General features: G+C 43.4%; 1 long non-coding RNA gene across 1 annotated transcript; it reads right to left on the bottom strand.

Annotated features, from left to right (window-relative positions):
• Nucleotides 1–38: 38 nt before the first annotated feature.
• Nucleotides 39–10096, bottom strand: LOC109370119. Its single transcript, XR_002119945.2, has 3 exons — nt 9580–10096; nt 5529–5619; nt 39–3799 (listed from the first exon to the last, which is right to left on the bottom strand). It is a non-coding gene; the product is annotated as an uncharacterized LOC109370119 (long non-coding RNA).
• Between the last annotated feature and the right edge of the window lie 10790 nt (nt 10097–20886).

Below are 20886 nucleotides of genomic sequence, written 5' to 3'. Positions count from 1 at the left end.
GCGGGCTGGGCAGCCCCTCGCCCGGCTGGCCAGGGGAAGCTGTCCGCGCTCTGCGCCCTGCCCGCTCACAAGCACTTAAAAGCACTCCGCAGCTCGCTTCATCACCGCCACAAGGGCCAAAGGTGATGGCCATCAGCCTCTGCCTGCGGCCGAGGATTCCCAGCAGCAGCTGCCTGAGCTCCCAGCTGGGTTGCGTGGTCCTTCTGCCATTGCTCCCTTTGTGAGAAAAGCACCGCGGAGCCTCCCAATGCTTCAGTCCTGTGCTGCATGCTCCTGTGGGCTGGACACAGACAGGGCATGAAGATGCCCAGCCGTGCAGATGTGATCTGCACAGCTTTGCCTTTTCTGACCAAATTTGTGGTGTTTTATCTCAAGAAGCCTCTTCTGAGCAAATGAACAGCAGCAGAGCACGAGGGCCTTGCAGCGTGCTGCTGGCAAATGTAGCTCAAGCAGCTGTTTGAACACACGTGATTGAAGCACACTGTATTTAAACTTAAAAGCAAGGGCTTAGTTTACGTAACATCTCCTCTTGTAGAAAATCCTTAACATAGGGGAGTGATTGTGCCAAACTTTGTCACTTTTGCTATTGATGGTAAGGTTAAACGAAGAATAAAGATCAGAACATCAGCACTTCTACTCACTAAAAGCCCTGGTTCTTCCTTAACATAGAACAGGAGTTTCTAGAGGAAATTACGCTTCAATTTTAAGACAAGATTTAAAATATTTTGAAGTCATAAAACAAAAGAACAGTATACTATCAGAAATTGTGCTTTAAACTAGCTTGTGAGAAGGAACACATCTACGAGTACTTTTACTACCTGCGCAGAACAGCTGCACGCACCATCCTTGATACCAACCCCTTTTGTTTTCTTCCCTCCATCCCTCAGAATGGGGCCAACCAGATGCTGATTTGCCATCACTGCAGCCCCTGCTGTGCCATCAGACGGGTCGTTTTGACACCATTCCAGTTTGTCTTGTTTTGAGATCACCTTGCTCCTCCCTTCTGAAGCAATCTCTGGTCTTGTGTTTCCCCAGGCCTAGCCCAGATGGAAGGGGAAGTTACTCATCTCAGCCATGTGTATTAAAGGACACTGTTATTTACATGAAATAATATAATAGGTCTTTTTTGCTGTCTGTACAGCATGGGTTTTAGTAACTTGTTAGCTCTTGATGGTGTTGTGTTTTTTGTTTGTTTGTTTTTTTACACAATCATACCAAACTCATGATCTTTTCTAAGAAAACCAGCACAGGGGCTAAGAAATATACACAAATACAGATGTACAATAGCTCAAAGTTTCACCACTTTCAGCTGTTCTCCCTCCCAGTGCTCAAGGTTACCTCCTTCATAGCCAGCCCATCTGCTCCTCAGCCTCCAGTGTATTATTTTAAACTACCATTGATCTCAATTTGTTGCTGTTCACGGGTTGGTGTGTCAGCACCTGGGAAGACTCAGACCTCACTGCTGCTGGTTCTGGAGTGGTAGCTAACACGTGGCACAGGCAGTGGGAAAGCAGCACTGTGGGATTTTTTTTTAAAGACATCACTGCAGCACTAATTAGCAAAGATCACAAATCAGAGCCCAAAGTTTCACTCATGCAAGAAATTTCATCTTCCCATGTGATATTCCCATGAAAAATGCTAAACAAAAAAGACTCAACTGAAAGTCTGAATTGCACTGATTAGCGGTTAATGTGCCGCTTTGATTACTTACCAGTCAACACTTCCCAGACTTATCTGTCTAATGCCATTTGGCTTTTCCAAGATTTTTTGGAAGTGTATTAAAGAATACACATGTTGTATTTTGGTGGGCCTGTGGCTTCAAGGAACACATTTTGCAGCACTCAAATGAGATTATCAAAATGATCCCATCTCTCACTAAAACCTGTTTAAGTCTACAAGCCAAAACATGTGAAAGTATCCTCAACCATAAACAACATGAACAGGATATCTCCATTCTGCTGTACTCTGGTGAAGTGCTCTTCTCAGGAGACTGCTTAAAGAATTAGTACTTTTTACAGTCTATAATTCAAAAGTTGGATTTTTATGCTCTAAGAGGCAGGCAGCTGAGAAGCAAGTAAGGTCAAGTGATGCAATTTCACATGAAAGTCTGAATGCAAATATGAACCGACGCTCTAAAGATCAGAAATTTTTGCCCAGCTGCTACTTTCTTTTTTCTGTCCTTGCACAAGCGAGCAAAAATAAAAGAAGGAAATAATAAAGTACAGCAAGGAGAATATTATGTCCCTGCTTTAGAATCAAGTAACAAGGGAGCTGCCTGGGGCACAGTTAGGCAAAAGTGAGGAGCAATGAAAATCATTCAGCACGTGGTTGAAAAGCAAGATTTCTTCTTATGTTTTTTTCTGAGCCTAATGCTAGTACTAGTTCTTACAGTGCTCATTATCTGTCTTGAAAAGCTTTCAGCAGCAGTTCAAGGACAAACATTTCAAGCTGCATTTGCATAACCAAGAGATACAGATACACATCCATGCAGCTTGTTCTTTTCTGCACTAGACACCAAAGGACTGAGCTTCCCACTGAGGAGTTTCAGTAAATACAGAGTTACCCCAGAGAGTAAAAAAACCAAGACATTGTCAATAGTACATAGTGACAGATGAAGTAATAATGAATGTGAAATGCAATATAGAAGAAATGTGATAAACATTAGGAAAAAATGAGGAGGAGCAGATAGGCAGTAGACCAGACAGCTTTATGGCCCTTTCACTGGTGACAGCGCTCAGCTTGAGCACTGTCCTGTGAGGCAGCACAAGTGAGTGAATCTGGGTGTGATGCTGAAGGTGGTGGGTGAGCAAATGGAAATTCTTTCCAGTTTCCATCATTAGAGCTGGGTTATAAAACTCCTTGTTCATCACCTTTTTTAGGCTACTGAATGAATGGTGCCTGCAGATTCTGAGAACTAATAACCTGCAGCTAGATTATACTGAAATAAACAGCAGCAGTTCTTGTGTTAATAATAACTCACTGAAAAAAAGAAATTGTAGAAAAGGAACAATAATGAGAATTCCTTCAAATCTTACTTCAAAATGTAGAAATTGAGACCAAAAGTTGCCTTTGTACCCTGTAGATCACCACCACCTTCCTCAGATAGACTCCTGCACCTTCTGCAACCCTTATATACTCTGCAATCTTTATATACTCCCAAGAAAGATATTTGCAGTGTTGAGAAAAGCTGAGCGCTGTCATTGCCATCACTTCGGTTTTAATAACATAGGATGGAATTGCTCCCTACCAAGATCTTCAGGAATATTTGGGCTACCAGCTTGATTTGATTTTTCCTTATTTCTTCTTAATCTAGTAAGAGAATGACTGCTGTCAACCCAGAGTCATTCCTTTTAAATTGACTGAGGTTCACAAATAGAGAAAAAAAATTTAAATATAAGGGGCTGACCTTGCTGGTGCTCAAAGAAGCTGAGTGGTGCATGGCATAGTGCCTGCGTGCAGGACACAGCCGGCTCCTCTGCATCCAGCCCAGCTCCACAGCCAGTCCTGAAGGTGATCAGCAAGGGGCTTTGAAGTGAAAGCAACACCTTTCTTCTGCTGAGAAGTTGAAAGGGAGGAAAGGATGTTTGTTGCACTGATGGTTCTCTCAGTGGAGGTGTCAATGAGTAATTCATGTAGGACTTGTCTAGGAGAAGGAAGTCGAAGTCCGTGTCTTTGGTTTAAGAGTACACAGCAGTGATTAACGGCTTTCAAGCTGTTTGAGAACGAGTCCAACAGCTGGCTTGGAAACACTGGAAATTCATGTTAGGAGGAGTTACACATGTGTGAATCAACATCATACCTATGACAGAGAATTAAGCATTCAGTATAATTCAATGACAGCTTTTCAGCAGAAATACCAGGATGAGCTATATATGTAACATAAAGCCAAACAGGCTAATTAGCTAGATTCGCAATACTTGAAAAAACACAAAGGTGTTTTAATAATCACCCATTTAAAGCACTGGGTTTTAAACAGCATTAAGGAGTTTCCTGAGTTTTTGATGTAAATTCCTCATAGCAGGAGCTGCAAAGAACTTAATGGGAGATGGCAGGGAGAAAAAGCGGTGCTCCAAAGCATTCTGTAGCTTTTTCAAGCAAGCTTGCTTTTGGTGCAGGATTAGTTTTCTCACTCTTGACCTAAGGACCACACAACATGCTGAGAAATGCTGACAGAGGGACGTAGGTATCTCTATACCTCCCCTACCCCTCTACCTCTGGCTCTCAGGCCTACCCCCTCAGTATTTTTCCTAAGTCCAGGATCTCACAGACCATGTGAGGTTGGAGGGAGCAGAGCAGGCTGCTCTCAACAGCAGGAATTCAATGCTTCCAACCTGCACCCACACTACACAGCAGAGTGAAGTGCAATTCCTGCGCTGTTCTGGTTAATTCCTGCTTCCAAGCACACGAATCTGGCTTGCTATTTTGGTAAGAATAATTTCATTCCATTCTTCTCCTGATTTGTTTTCTCAGCTTTAATACTTCAAGGGTTTAAACTGGCCTTTGAAAGGAACACCTTTGAAGCTAGAAAATAGTTTTGCTGCTGGCTGCCCTCTGGTTTGCCCTTTAGACAGCTCTCTGGCAAGAAGCTTCTGATTTTGCAAATCAAAACCTGCTGTTCTCCGGCACACATACCACGCTATCCACTCAGCAAGAAAGGGATGGGGAGGGCTGAATAAAAACCTGACTTCCCCCACCCTCACGCCCCTCTACATGGCTTCTACCACCCCTGTCCTGTAAAAAACTGCTGCAGGAGCAGCTGGGAGGAAGAGCAGGGGAGCAAGGTGCTTGGAGGACAAAGTGCTTCTGCAGAGCTGCTCGTATCTGCAGTTCCAGATGAAGATAAAACAATCCAACTGTCTACAAACAGCCCATGTAATAAGATGCATCTGGCTTTACCTCACACTTTCAAATCCACTGCTCTTATTATTTCAAGATAAGTATCAGAAGGCAACCTATTGAGAACTTAAGATTTTCCTTCTCTTTTTAATGCTGTTTGTGGTTAAAATAAAGGTGAGGGACTGCTGTATTTAGCACTGCAGCTATTGTGTTACAATTTGTTTAAAAAGAGACTGGAAGTGAAGAACCTCATGCACAAACACTGCTGAACACCCACAGATGACCTGAGGTTTCCCAGCTTTAAGACATTAACATTTAAGATGGTGGGTATGGGACACTATTGCCCAACAGCTGATGAGATTGGAAGGAAACTCATCTCACACATGGGGTATTTCACAGATCTTCTGTTAAGGATTTCTTGCACCATCCTGAAACTTCTGATACTGATTTCAGTCAAAGATGGGACAAAGGCTAGAAATCCTTCTGTCTCCCACTGGATTCCAGCATAAGAAAATGCTCTTTAGAAGTGAGGGATTAAATGAAAAACTCCGAAAACAAGAGCTTGGGCACACAAAGGTTGATGCCTTCACCCAAGCACCAATCTTACACTCAGATCAGCTGTAGTTTTCATTGACCTTCCACCCTACCACCTTCCCACCAGGGCCACACTAAGATCCACAGTATTTCCTTACCTGCAAACCAGAGGCACTCTCTGACAACAATCCACATCTTTTCACCCTCTCCACCCTGAGCACCAACCTCTGCTGAGCTCATACTGTGCAGCTGGTGGGAGAGATCAGAGCAAATGCATACCAAGATTTGTCTCAAGCATTTAATGTGATATTTGTGATCTGGACAGAGACCATCAATCCCAGTCCCATAGTATTGCAGTCACATGAGCTTCTGTTTCTATGTTTTTTCATTTTGAATACAAATAAATCACAGCTACAGCTTCTTTGCTTCCCTCCCCCCCCTCCAAACAGCTAATGATGCCCCCTCTATGACTCTACTTTTAGAATTGTAGAGTTTTCAGATCTGCCATAACCTACCCCTTGTTAAAATCAGATTCGGGCACATTTGCGTTTTACACTGGGGAATTCAAGAGAAACCATATACAAGAACTCCTCAGAGAGGCAGATATTTATGTTTTCTATACATTAGTTATATCTTAAAAGGAAATGGTTTTGCTCTTAAATATTCTCCCCAGTCATTACATTTTATTTCAGGTCAAATCCAACCCCCCCCCCCTTTTTTTTTTTCTTTTTTTTTGAGCTCTACAATTTTTTCAGCAAACACAAACAGTTCTCAATTCAATCGACCAAAAATGGTTGACACACAAAACAGAAGCAGCCACAGCCCATATTTGCACAGCTGCATGCACCAGGCTCTCCTCCACCCCTCACAGATACTCATGAGCAAGGCTGCAGCAGGGAGTGGGGAAGGCCACAGGTCCCTCCTGGCTTCACAAGCCATGGAAGTCCTGCCCACATTTGCAGGGGAAGTCATGCTAAAATCTTCAAGCCATAACGGTAGTTATATTGTATGCTGGTTGTACAGCTTTACACACGGTGTTGCCACAGCCTAAAGGAAAACCTGAATGCAGTACCATCACTTCAGATTCAGAGCTTGTTCTCTGCCATGGCATTATAGTAAGGCTTATTAAATCAAATTTACCCAGTCAGATAGGTGTTGAATTTAAGGAATGAAGAGGCCATCATTTAACCAGGATGTGTACACTTACAAATCCCAGTTTTTCGCGGCAGGTGGGTTACCTCTGAGCAACTTCAACGAATGCAGTTTTAACTTGGATATACTAGAACGCCATAGAGTCACGAGGAATTCTCCAGTATGGAATAATTATATCTTATAGCAAGTCTTCTGAATTAATTGACAGCATGCAGAGCTAAAAGAAGTCAGTCTGTCACATGCTGCTGGATTTGGACTGAGAATTTCAGTTCTGGGAAGTGACAGCAATGCGTTATGGGGAAGGTTGGCTACTCACATGGGCGCCAGCACTGACACCCTGGCACGAAGGACCAGACAGCTACTTTACTTCTCACTGATTTCCATGAATTGAGTATTAAACTGAGTCATATTAAGGAAATCCCAGCTAAGATTCTTTGCCCTCTTCCAAGAAATGGAAGATTGTCATCTCCAATAATTACACATTCCAGTTTCAAGAGAAAAAAAAAATCTGATTTCATTTTCTGAGTCACATTGTTTACTGGCTGTTGAGGCGCAAGGAGCACAGATGTTTAGTGAAGAAGCACAGCACCTTCTCTACACTATGGACTAGAGATGCAGGCAGCCAAGGTGTTAACCTCAGTCCAACTGGGGAGAGTCATCAGAAGCAGCTCCTTTATGACATGACTTCTGCTTCAAGGATGCTATGACACATGGGATCTGCTCCCTCCATGTCTGCATAGGAGGAGAAAACATAACTCAGCCAGGAAATCCAGGCAGACAGAGAAGGAGGAAACAGCGATTTTTCCTTCAATCAACTGAGTCTCCCAGTTCCAAAGAAGTTTACCCAACTCTTTGAAAGCCTCAGGCAGCATAGCTTTGTTAGCCTGTGCTGACATAAGTCTCAGAACATTGTCCAGACTGTGGATGCCTCTGAAGCACCTCAGCATTCACAACTCATGCAGCTTTCAGAAGTTCACATTGGAACTTCACGTGTGCCAAAATACTTTAGTAGATGAGGTTTCACGTGCACATTCTCTCTCTCTCTTCTCCACCTTCCCCTTGCGTATGGAAAAAGAGGCCCTCCAAGTTGTTATTTGTCAGAAAAGCTGTTGGCCTTGGATGAGAACCCAGCTCCCCCTGCAATGTAACACTGGGGGAGTGTAATAGGATAGGAGGGTGCCATAGGGAACGGGAACATTTCTCATTTGAAGGCTGCTGGGAAAGAACACGGTGGGAGGAAAGGTGGCTCCTGGAGCATTCTCAGGGCACAGACCTCAAGGGAAATGGCTGCAAAGGGTTAGAAATGAGCTGCCAGGAGATGGGGAGATGCTGCTGCCCCCCACATAGGGTAACCCTGAGCAATACATCCAGTGAGCCTTGTTCCCATCCCAAGTCAGGGTATTACAGAGCAACAATCACCATACAGTTTATTTCTATACAGGATTTTGTGTTTTCAGTAGGAGAACAGATCCTTGTTGGAGAAACTACACAGTTCAAACTTTTTAGAGAGTAAATTAACATCTCCCATCTCCCTCCCTTTCCTTTAAGACATGAGCACAAACAGAGTCTTTACTAGCAAGTATCTTCTTGGTGTTCTCCAAATAAACCTGAAATCCAGAGAAGCTCTTCAGAGTTCTTCTCCTCTGTAAAGTTCCCCCCTATAGATAAAGCAAACCAGGAAAAAGAAATTCAAGTGTTTGATTTTCTGTCCAGTCACTTTTTTGGTGAAAGAGAGCAAAGAAACTCTTTCATGCTGCTTGCTATGAATTTTCAACTCTGTTTGCTTTGACTTGTAGCAAAGCCAAGGAATTAAAAAAAGTCTGAAAATTTCCACTAATGAATTCCAGACTTCTGGACAGCAAAACCATCTGCTTGCTCCCAAGCCATGTTGTCAACAACTGAGCACAGCTGTATGAAGGGCAACAAAATATTATACAGTTGCTTGTGTTTCTACACCCCTACATTCGCAAGTTTATTGAAGTACCATTAGTTTCAATGCTAGGTTTCATAGCAACATTCACTTCTGCAAAAGCTTTGCAACATTGCCCTGACTGCACTGGGCAGACAGGTAACATACATGGCCCATCTTCACGGTAGTTTTTGTTTTTCAAAATCTTACAACATATGGCAAAACATACTACCAGGGCTTTAATTGTCTGGCCTAGGAGGCAGGAGTTGGGATGCTGCTCATCACTGATGCTGAACAGCTCAGGGTCTCCCCTCGCACCTGGGCAGCCCAGTGGCTCTCAGGAAGATGGCACATATAAGCAGAAAGATACTCCATGAGCTCATGGCTTCTCTCAACCAAATCACTGCATTAACAGCACAGACAGCTGAACAAATACTTTCGTCCACCATTGGTTTCCCCACTTGAAAGTGACATGGATGCCATGCAGCAGCCTCTACAACAGCAGAAGCTATCGCTTCCCATTACACACATTCAAGGCAAAGAACACAAAGCACAAACACTACATCATTTCCCTTTTTGAAAAATAGCATAGGATTCACAGGGGCTTTAAAGAGGAGCAGGGATCCTCCCTGCCATACCTGCACACAGCAGCTCCAGGTTGCTGTTTCAAGGGAAGGGCATCATTGCTGAGACCCAGCACCAATGGCACCAGCCTGAGCCCCTCTTCATTTACCTTGGCTGTTCAAGTGAACTTTTGTCCCTTTGGGCATACACAGCTGAAGGACTTGCTCCTCACATTCAGCTCACCTTCATTGTCCACCTGACAGCCCATAGTCCTGGAAAACTCCAGGACTATGCCACTCCTGAGGCACATGATGCATTGCCTAAATTAATTCTTGCATCTTAGAGAATTCTATCCTTAAGTGCAACTTCCTAGATGCACTTATAAAATAAATACAAAGTTAGAAAAAAAAAAAAATCAGTGAAGTTAACATAGAAGTTTCAGCGCACTATAATGGAGCCACTGCAGAAGACCTCCTGCTCTCTCCTCTTAAGTTTCCTCAATTTCTTTCTACCAGCTTTTCTTTTTATAAGGCACAGGGGAAGGGAGGACTTGAGGTAAATGCTTAGAAGTTTGAAACACTCACCTAACACAGAGCTGGTCAGATGGTTCCAGTAAGAAATGCTGAGCAGGTTACACTTCAGTTATTACAGCCTACCTCAAAACATTTTCTCCAGGTAGGCTGGAAAAAAACACAACTCAGAACAGAGAACGCCTTTTCTCCTAATGGCAGAGCTCTGAGGAGTTTCCATAAACAGCAATAAATACCACTTCATTTATTTTACAGACTAACAAGATCCAAGACAATCCTATTCTCCCTCTCACTCCTCTGTTAACAGCACAAAACACTGCTTACTCCTTGCCTTAAGCCTGCTACATCCCTATTTGGTTGCTGACAGCAAACCACACTGAGTTTCCACTTAATCCCCTAAGGTTATAGAAATATAGGCACAAAGATAACTCCACCTCTGCAGACAAAATCATCTAGGTACATCTCAGAGAGCATAAATGCTGCAGCTCTTAAATATAGCTAAAGTTCACCCACTAGTAAGAGCTCAGCCACACAGCAGAGCAATTTGCCTCATCCACACCGACTGAGAGCAGCTGTGTTAATTTACAGATGCAGAATGTAAGCTTCTCAAGGAAAAAAGCAACAACACCCAGCTGCTTTGTGAACCTCAATTCCATTTTCTGTACAGATGGCTTAAGAAGTTAGGAAGAGAGCCGAGCTTTCAGAAGCGACGTTTCTGACTGTTGTATCCATCAGGCTCTGCTTGAAGCTGTGCTTTCCTGTAGGCAGCTCAAAACTGAGCATCTCTCATGGAAGCGCTCAGCACAAGCAGGATGTACTGCGCACTGCTGCAGGGAGCACCTGGTCCCACAGCTACCCTGCTTGTCATCCCCTGAGGAAAAACAGCCAAGAGCAAAGCTGGAGCCTAGTTCTTCCTTTCCTGTTCACACAGGTGTTTTCTTGGGTTTTACTACTTCATATCAGCACTGGAGAGGCAGAACCTTCCTTTACCCAAGCCTGACTGCAGGGAGACGCTCCTCTCTGATGGTTCATGAACATATGTGTCTGTTCACACATCTGCCCATTTTCCTTCCATTTACCTGCCAGGAAAATTTCTAAGAAAGCAGAAATTGCTGGAGGTTTCAGAGCACAGAATTGTGATGCTGAAGGCAATATGCACAATTTGCAGTTTGGGACTGTGAGCTCAGATCTGTGTACGTGGTGTTTAACGTGCAGCAATATATGTAGGAGGGATTATTCATAGCACTTACAACTCAACATCTTCATTTAGTTTTAACGAGGCAAAGAGTCTGCAGAGGAGGTAAACAGTACTCATTCCTGCTCGTGGGGTGAAGGATTTGCCAAAAGCCTCAACAAAAGCAACAGCTGCTTTGTGATGCTAAGCATGGAAGTACCTCTGTGGCATCCTGCAGTATTGCTGTCCCAGGCACAAGCTCCCCTCAGCCTACAGCTGAACACAGAAGGCAAGGAAACACATTGCTTTGCCATGCAAGAGGTCTCCCAGGTGAATCAGAAAGGCAGCCCTTGCCCTTTCAGAATTTAGCACCTGAAGATTCCAACTCTTCACACCTTGCCATACTTACTCCAATGTTGCATTGCTCAGCACTGGAGAAATCGTACCCAAGAGGACACTGAGCACTTTTATTGCAGCCAACAGAATTAAAGGCAAAAAGTCCAATACCCCCTTCTTCATTTTTTTTGGACTGTCCTGCGCTGTGCATTATGGAATGGTACAAAGTTGTAAAACCTTCCCTTCTCTTGGCAAAAGAAAGAACTAAAAATTTCTTTCCTAAGAAACCCACATGCACTTCTCTTTCCTCTTTTATTAAAATGTAATCACTTTTAATAAATAGTTCTTGTTTCTCCCTTTAGTGACAGCTTAGAGGAGGTTTTGGTAATGACTGTCTTTTAACTGAGCTGAGCTCAATTAACTGGGCAGAAAATTAGAAGCCATGTCTGCAAAATTAACAGGAAATACATCGCTTTCTGGCATGCAAAAATACAATTCCTTTGTACCAAATTTGGCTTAGATTTAGCAAAACATGTTCCACAGATGGAGATTCTTTCAAAAACAAATTAGCCATCCTGAGATAACCAAGCTCTGCTGGTACTGTTAGGACAAAAAGATAAAAAAACAAACAATCCAGCAATATTAATTATATTTTTTCCTCTTCTGTCAATGTATTCCTTGCCAGCTGATTGTGTCTTATGTGGGCATAATTGTTAGAGTAATAATTGTTAGCCTAGTAATATCCTAAGGTAAAATTCAGCCTATGAGTTGTTGAAAATGTCCATTTCCACCATTTGCTGTACAATATCTGGGGCTGAAGCATTCTGTGCAGCTCCTTTGGAATAAATACTGAAGTGTTAGAGTGCAGAAATGGTGAATTAGAGTATTCTTTTTCCCTATTGTGAATCTTCTGAAGATGCATGGTGTGTACTGCTTTGAGGTACACGCAAACATCTCTGTGAATCAGTGCTCAGCCACTCCAGGGCTCAGGCAATGAACAGCCATGTGCAAGCAAGGGAGCTCATCTCTTCTGTTTGATAAGGTTTTGCTGCGTTCATCCAGCTCTTGCCTTGTGTGCATGGGAACAGTTATGTTCCTCTGAGCTTCCCTTGTTTTGATACAGGAAAAGAACTAAGCTGCTCTTTTGATCATGCACTACTCATGATGAATTGAAACCCACAGAGCACTTTGCCAGATCTTTTGTGGTAAAGCAGCATCCTCTCTTGTTTGCAACAAGCCTTTCTACTTCCTTCCACAAAATGAGACATCAGAGGAACACCACTGGCAGAGGAAGCTGACAAAAAGAAGGTATCCTGAGTGAAAATTATTGCCCTCCTAAGACTGTATTTAGATATCTCAAAGGTTTCCGGGAAAATGGCTCAGCACACGCATTAAATTCCCCAGCACCCCAGCTGTTAGCAGCTGGATGCAGTGTTTCAGCAGCCACTCTTGAAGGAAATGTAACAGCAATTTTCAACAATAGACAATAAGTATCCATGGATGTAAGTAGGAGCCCAATTTTGTAACGCCTCCCCCCCCCGACTTTCCTTTGAAGCACAATCCCACAGAAGTTACTAGCCAAGATGCTGCAGTGTGCGATCTGTAAGCTGTAAGAACGGGCTCTGAGCAGCTGATTTGCTGACCTTCACAAAGTGCTACGAACGCAGAGCATTGCTCTTAAGGGACACGAAACACACCAAGGCATCACTGAGGTGAACCCACAAACTGAGCTTGTAGCATTTTCCTTTCTAAAGCTCCACTTAGACCAGGAGAAGGTGGTTGAGGGATTGAATGTGAACATAAGCTTTAGCAGATCCTACTTCAGTCTCATGTTCCACTGCTACTTTTTCTTAATGTGAATTTAAATCCGGATCATTAAAAATACCCACGTACCATTTTGCTCAGTATTGCAATTCCTTGTGCCCAGACAACCTGGGAATGTAAGCCCTGAACCTCCAGAAGCAGTTCAGCTGCACTTGAGCCCTCAGCAGGCATGTTTTCAGACTATGGGAGAATAGTGCTTAAGGATAGAAGAGTGTCCTTGGGGAACTGGGAAATAAACTCCACTGAATCACCAACCTGCCCAGGAGTGACCCGGTGTGAAAGATGTTTGCATGATAAAACAGCAGCCCCACATGCCTGTCTGCCTGGCAGAAGGCAGAGGCAGCTTCTATCCCATCCCACCCCGTATCACCCCATCCCGTTCCAACTGAAACCACCACCCACCCATGTCTTCCTGCAGTGCCCCTGCATGCCTCCAGGTCTTCCCTGGGTGGATCCTGTCTGAGATCCCTTCTCTGTGTAGGAGAACAGATCCCTTTTTCTGGTCTCCACCAGTGACTATTTCCCTGACACATTCTGCATGAGCCGCATGAGCTCAGACAATGAAGATCTGTCTGTATGTAATGTGGTAAGATTTACTCTACCGTAAGCTACTACAGCTCTAAAGCAAGGCTGAATTAATCCGTTTCTCACAAAATATTATATTTTGAAGTCTTTTTGAAATCTTTTACAGAAACATAGTCTGGAAAACGCTACGCATGACTATGCCAGTAATGTCTCTAAATGTTCTCTCCAGTGAAAGGACTGATTAAAAAAAAAAAAATGCAATTCCTTCCTAACTACTCATTCTGCCTCTCCCCTTGTGCATAGAAACACAGTCAAGTGATGGGATCATGTGCGTCTCAGTGACAAATACAGTTGAGCTAATGCAGGAAGATGTTGTGTTCAAAATGGAAATGACCCAATGAAGCTGCAGTGTCAGATATTGCATGATTGGGAATTAATCTCATAGTTTTCTACAACAAATAGAAACTCCAGAGCTTAGCAAGAGATATCAAAAGAACTACACACATGAAGTCCAAACTAGCTAGTCAGTTTACATTACAGTTGGCATGCTGGCACTGATGGAGAGGTTCTTCCAGTTGGAAAGGTTTGTACAGAACTATCAAAGTCCTATGAAATAATGACAAAAATAGGCAGTTTTGAGTGAATATACTTGAAAATTACTTTCAGGGGGCATTGCCTGTAGATCCTCAGGAGAGAATCCAGCTGATGATATGGAGAGGATGAGCTACCTGGTTGCATGGCCACGATTTGGAGAGGTCATCGCTTGTCTTGAATGTTATGTTTTGTTCTCGATGTTTCCAGAGAAGACAGTCAAAAGCAAACAAAAGTTTGTATTGCCTCAGTAGAGAATGATGAAAAGTTTTGGATTCTGCAGCAGAAATGGATTCTAGAAATGGATCCTAGAAAGGTGATTTCAAGGGTCACCATTTTCAGCTGCTCAGCTTGAATCACTGTCCAGAGGAAAGCACCTCTGTAATGTCCGGTCTGTTTTTATAACTCCAGCAAATCTCTACAATCATCACTCCCTTTGCAGAAAAAGGTCTTCAAGATAACAAAGAGAACAAACTCTTTGAACAAGGTAGCATAAAGAGCACTGGGAAAGCTTTTCATACAGCCAGCAGGTTTGTGGCAAGGAGAGGCCCCTTTTCAGACCCCAAGAGCAACAGACACAGTGTCATCTTCAGTGCCTCCATACTCATAGCCAGACTGTGGAGCAGGGAGAGCTGCTGCTGGGACAGGTCAGCGGCCATCATTTCCAATGCAAAACCAGCCAGAATTGTTTCTTCAGTCTGATACTGCAGATTACACAGCAGTTTTGACCCTCATAAAAAACACTTTCTTCTTGATCTTTCGGCTGAGCTGTCTTAAACAGGAAAGCAGGGCACACTGATGGAAACAGGATGCGATAGTAAGTTCTGCTTTCTGTACAAATCCAGACTCGCACATTAGTTAAACCATATTTGCTGCAGGGGAAGAATTGTTGACTTTTTTTTTTTTTTCCTTCTATCCCATCTGTTTTGCCTTTTCTGCAGAGTATCCATTCTAACATCTAATCCTAACAGTCCAAGCAACAACAGCAGTGCATGCATGACAGTGAGGCAGGGCTCTTCGTAGCAGCAGCAGCCCGAACTTGAGCCTCGGAGCAAAGTTACTCGGTGGCCATCTGAAAGTCTACACTGACTGTTTTCTTTCTCAGCTTCCACCAAAGGGTGTTTGTTTTTATCCGCTACATTTCTTTCCTCAGTAGCAGCAGAGACGTTTTGAATAAAGCAAGGAGGGATACTTCTGATTGTTTGGATTCCAATCAAGAAGGACAGATTTATGTGTTTACCCTGGAAATGACTTATTTGAATCATAGTTGTGAGCAGAGCCAGGGAGCCCCTCGCCTCCACCCCCAAAGCCAGTCCGCAGGGCTCTGCCACAATGTGCTTTTAATTATGAGCAGGAGCTGCTGCAGCATTTTCTGCCTTACTACAGCATTTTTCATTATGCAGGCTGCAGAACAATTAGAAAAATCATTCTCTGTTAAGGAAAGAGTTTATTAAATTTATTGAGGGAATAAAAAGTGATTCTAGACTTGTATGTGTTTAAGGACGTGATGATGGAGGGTGAGCAAGCAACTTAGTTGTGCCTATAGCACAGTGATGTGATGTAGTAAGGATTAATTGACAATGGACCTCAAGAGTCACTTTGGATATTTGGTGTTTCTCTGCCCTCGGTCACCACTCACAGTTTCCGTGGATGTTTGGGATTTTGTGATGTGACCCCATGAGGAGCACTTCTGCCCTCAGCTCAGCACCACAGGCTGCCCACACAGCACTGCTCAGTGAGAACGAGAAACTGCTTCTAAAGAGATGAAGGTGTTGAAAATATTCCTCTTCACATTCAGTTTATTTTTCATGCCTTCAGTACATAAGGGTTAATGAAATCCAAGGTGTTTCTCATTTCTGTCATGTCACTGTAAAGCACTTGGGAGCAATACCAGAACATAGATGTTCACGCTGCTGCCTGGAGGGAGAGCAGACAAAGATCCCGTGGGTGAAGAAATAATTGCTACTTCTTGGTGATAAAAATTATTCATCCCAGCAACTTGGATGTTTGCACAAGGCATTTTTGCCCACTGCATTCATGTCATATTCACTCTGCTAGGAGGGATGAGAGCCCAGCAGCCTCCTCAGCAGAGCAGTTTGGTAGTTATCTTTCTTGCAAAAAGCTGTGACATCAGCAGAGGTCAGCACGGTGTGTGAGGGGTCTGCTCACCCCACTTCCCACCTGGACATGACCCAGTGCCCCCAGGCTGCATGCTACAGACCCCGGTGTCCATGGGGTGCTGTCGGCATTTCTGCACTGACTTTGGTCCCACAGAATCACCCTAACAGTTGTCCAGAATTGTTATCACTGCTTGGAGGGATTTGTGCCTCCACAGGCCCTCAGTTTGTATCAACCTGACATGCTGATACTCTGTTTGTATTGCCCTTAGCATACTGATGAAAGACATCTCCTATTACTCCCTTAAAAGGAGAAGAAGAGAAGGACTGCAGGGCAGCCTGCTCTCCAGCACATCGAGTGACAGCCACCAAAGGTTACCTAAGACAGCCACCGTTCATTTCCTTGGCCTTGGAGGTGGCTGCATTTCACACAGCATCCTCGCTTTACATTTGCAAAAAAGCTGGGTGGGGACTTTTCATAAGGGCATGCAGCGACAGGACGAGGAAATGGCTTTAAACTGGAAGAGGGGAGATTTAGACTAGATTTTAGGAAGAAATTCTTTACTGTGAGGTTGGCCAATGACTGGAATAGGCTTCCTTGAGAGCTGGTTGATGCTCTGTGACTGTCTGTGCTCAGGACGTGGTTGGCAATGCCCCAGTAACAGGCTGTAACTCTTGATTAGCCCTGCAGTGGTGGGGCGGTTGAACTCAAAGATCTTTGAAAGTCCCTTCTAATAGAACCATTCTAATTCTAGCTCTAAAAATGACGTGTACTGCATGATATCCTGTTTTATATGATATTTTAACTTTATTAGGATGAGAGATGATGAAGCTGAGCAGGGAACTTCTGAGGTTTCCATGAGAATTCCTGGGCTGGGGTTCATGCACCCCTCCCAGAGTAGTCATGAGACAGTCTCTGATGCCTGAGACATGATGGTCACCCTTCCACAAGAAGGGACATTCCCAAATCCATTTATTACCTCTTCTGATATTTTCTTTTCAGCTTTGACTTTGCGTAAGACAACACTAATCTGTTTTTCTTTTTCTTTTTTCTTTTTTTTTAAAGACCTCAAAAACTAAGAGATGTAATGATATTGAGCAAGGAACCACTTACCCAACTGGAGCTGCTTGAATCACGCTCCAGATGTACCTAGAGCATCCCTGCCGTGCTCTGTGAAAGCTCCTGGGGCAGATAGGACCAGATGGCATGTTTCTCACAGAAAGGGCATTGCAGGAGCTCTTGTGGAGATATTTTCAGTCTAATAGCAAAGCTTGGAGCAGTTTGACATTTCTTGAGTTGGGTGGGATGAATGATATTTCATTAATCATTGCTTTTGGAGTTACATCACTGTCTATGAAAATGAAAAACAAAGTATGACACGTAGTTTGAAAGGTTTTACCATGAAATTACGTAAGTCTTCTGTGGTAGGGGAGTGGAACAGGCCATCCTCATGGGTTAGTCCAGTGTGGCTTTTTGTCTACCTAATGTATTTTTCATCTGAGAGTGGCTGTGCCTAAACAGCACTGAAAATTACACAACTGCAAAATTGTGTCGTTGCCTTCAATGGTCCCAAGAAAATACTTTTATTTTTGACATGTTAAATGTTAGACAGAACTATGAGAACAAGGCCTGTTAAAATGTCAGTGACATTTTTAATAACCAACACTGGGGAGTTTTTAAACGAGCAGTATTTGCAAGTGGAAAATACCTAGCAACACTTTGCAAATTTCCATCGTCTTCCTGTTTCAAGGAATAAAAAATGCCATTTTCAAATCTGACCTTTTCCCCTCTTGTATATGGCACAGATACAATAAAATAAATACCAAAAGAATGGATAAATTATTTGAAGGATCTAAGCTATGCAACACTGGGTTCCTGGGTCCAGCTGGCTGCCATTTGCAGCAGGGGGTCCTCAGATGTGTGCTGTTGTGGAAGGAGCAGTTCTGTAAGCAAAACAAGACAGGATCCTGCAGCAGATGCTGGAAGCTTCTTGCCAACCCATAAGCCTGGAGAGGCCATCTGAGCATTTGGAGTTTGGGCCAGATCCTGTTTCTGTTGAAGTTAATAGATTTGGACATCATTCTCAATGGGCAATGTAATCGATCTTCCAGGGGGGCTTTGCCCACGTGTGCGATGAAGTTCATGTACAAGCTCTTGAGTCCGTATTCCAACAGTCCTTTCTTTAATTAATTTTGTATTTTTCAGACATGCAAAATAAACACTGACTTCCTCTGTTAAATGAAGAGCAATAAACTGGGGTTACATACTTTTATTATTAGGAAATAGTATAATACTCAAAATTTGAAAGCATGCAGTTTAGTATGCTGTACATCTAACCCTGGGATGAAAACATCCCATTATTGATATCATAAAAAGACTTTGCACAATACTATTCATTTACATATGTATTTACATGCATACACGAAGCAAGACATGGCTAGCCCATAAAAATGTAGAGAATGATAAAGCAAGGGAAACAATATATAAAATGATAATCTCCATCGTATTCGGCTACATCTGTGCTGGATCAGAGTTTGGCTGCTGAGGATGAACTTTTGAATGTGTTATTGCCATTTTTGCATCTTTGGGGAGCTCAGGAGCTTTTCCTCCAAATTTTCATGGTCTCTTATTTTTACAGTGCAAAGGGCTGAGCAATTACAGACTTACAATGTGGTGGATACTTCGGTAGGAGAAAATTCTATACAGCATCTCCTTTTACACCCACTAGTAAACTTCATGTCCCCACAAAGACTCAAGCAGAAAGCTCCTCAGTGCACAACCAGGAGATTTTAAGAACCAAGACTCAGAATGCATCGCCCGTTCTGTAGCACTTCATAATGAATGTATATGAAGTCCAGTTCTTGTCCCACTTTGAAGAACTATTATCTTACAGGTACAGTGTCAAAGAGCTCGTTCTCTGGCACTTGTTCTCCATCGACATGACTTTGTGGCCAAAATCCAACTGTGTCAAATCAAACTTTTCAAAGAGATACCCCATAATTGAGAGAATCCCAATTTCTGCATGCTCGAGGCTCCGTTTTCCTTCTAGCCACAAATTTGCATGGAAGTTCTTGTGACCTAACAACCCCTGCCTCAATGCTCCCAGTGGCCAAGTTACAATCCATGGGGTTTTTAATTGACACCTAGCTCGTCCTGTACAGCAATGATTGGGATAGAGGAGTTAAGACCATATCTAGGACACCTCGCTTTGATGTTGTCATCAGCCTACAGCAGTGATGCTAGACTGGGGACAGTGTGAGCGTGGAAGAGGTTTAACCATTGCCACACTGTGGGATTTCAGACCTGGCCATGCAGCACAGACCTTTTGTCCCTCCTAATTTCCTTGTGGCTGTGGGAGGTCTTGCTGGGATGTTTCTGACCTGGGGACTGACGCTCTGCAACATTTGCCTTCTAAAACAGATTTGCTCTCTCTGTTGTGGTAAGCAGTGAGACATCATAGTAGTTCACATTTGTTTAGGTTTGTGGATTTTTTTGCTGGTAACTACTTACATATCTCCTTTTGTAGCAGCTGTTTTTCTATGACTTGCATCTGTGACATGTTTTTGAGGCCAGGAGATAACAGATTTGTTGCTGAATGTAGACATAACATACGTTGTCAAGATTCATATGCAGTGAAAATCTGTACCCCTTCATAAATCACCAGGGTTTCTTTGTTTCCTCAGTTTAAACATCCCTATCTGATCGCTCATTAGCTGCAGTCTGGCACAAATTCAGTGGCAGAATCGAGGGGATAGATAGCTGAAAAGTATTTGAATCACAAAATCACTGAGGGGCATTTTATTCCCTTGTGCTCTTGGAAAGTAATACAGTAAAAAAATATAGCAGGCTGCTATTCAGTTTCATACAACACTCCCACTGTTGAGATTTAGTTGATCTGTCCCTGTAAACTGCAGCACAATTTTACCCAAAGAAGCCCACGTTCTTGGGTATACTCGTACGGCAAAGCCACAGAACAGCCAGCCAAAAGCAGAGCTGGTGACAGAGCTGCTTTCTCCTGCATCTTTGAAAAAGACTGAAATTCAGTCCTGTGAGCTGGACAGTCCCTTTGGGTCGTTACATATTAGGTGAGACAAGCTCTCACATGCTCTTGTAGACCAGAGTGGAAGAGGACATGTGAGCAAACCCTGGTACCTACAAAGAAAGAGGTGTTTGGTTTTCCTGTGCAGTTCATCCTCCCCCAGGCCAATGCTTTCCCTTCCAGATGCCTTGCTGCTGCTTAGGAGGGTATCCAGAGTGACAGCACAGAGAGCAGCATGCATGAGAGACAGGAGACAGTATCACATAATCTATATTATCTGATCCAAAATGAGCTTGGATATCCAAAGCAGCAAAACAGTGCTGAGAGCTCAAAGTCCTACACTGCATCCAATGTGGGGGAGCTGCATCTGTCCCATCTCCTTGGGGCAATCTCCTTGGCTCGATGCAGCTCTAATGAGAGATGGGCAGACCAAGTCCCACCATGAGTTGATTGTACACGGACAGAGCCTCCTGCTTCTTATTTTAGTGCTCTGAAATAAGAGTACTCACGTTTTTCATTGCAGAAGCCTCCTTTGCTCTCCACCAGCTGGCAGCAAACCCCTCAGCTTGGTGGCTACTGAGAGAAGGTAAGGAAAGGTGAGCAGAAAGGTGAGACAGGCAGAAACAGCAGACTTCAGGGGAGGTTCTCCTTCACTAGCACTGGTTTCATTTATCCTGCTAAGACCCAAAACCTTCCAGGTATCATGCATCTAAAGGAAAACTACAAGGAAAAATAGATATTATTATGCCTTTTT

The sequence above is a fragment of the Meleagris gallopavo genome, chromosome 15 (genome assembly GCF_000146605.3).
Source record: "Meleagris gallopavo isolate NT-WF06-2002-E0010 breed Aviagen turkey brand Nicholas breeding stock chromosome 15, Turkey_5.1, whole genome shotgun sequence".
NCBI lineage: Eukaryota > Metazoa > Chordata > Aves > Galliformes > Phasianidae > Meleagris > Meleagris gallopavo.
Note: the sequence above shows the minus strand (reverse complement) of the source record. Positions and strands in the feature narration are given on the sequence as shown.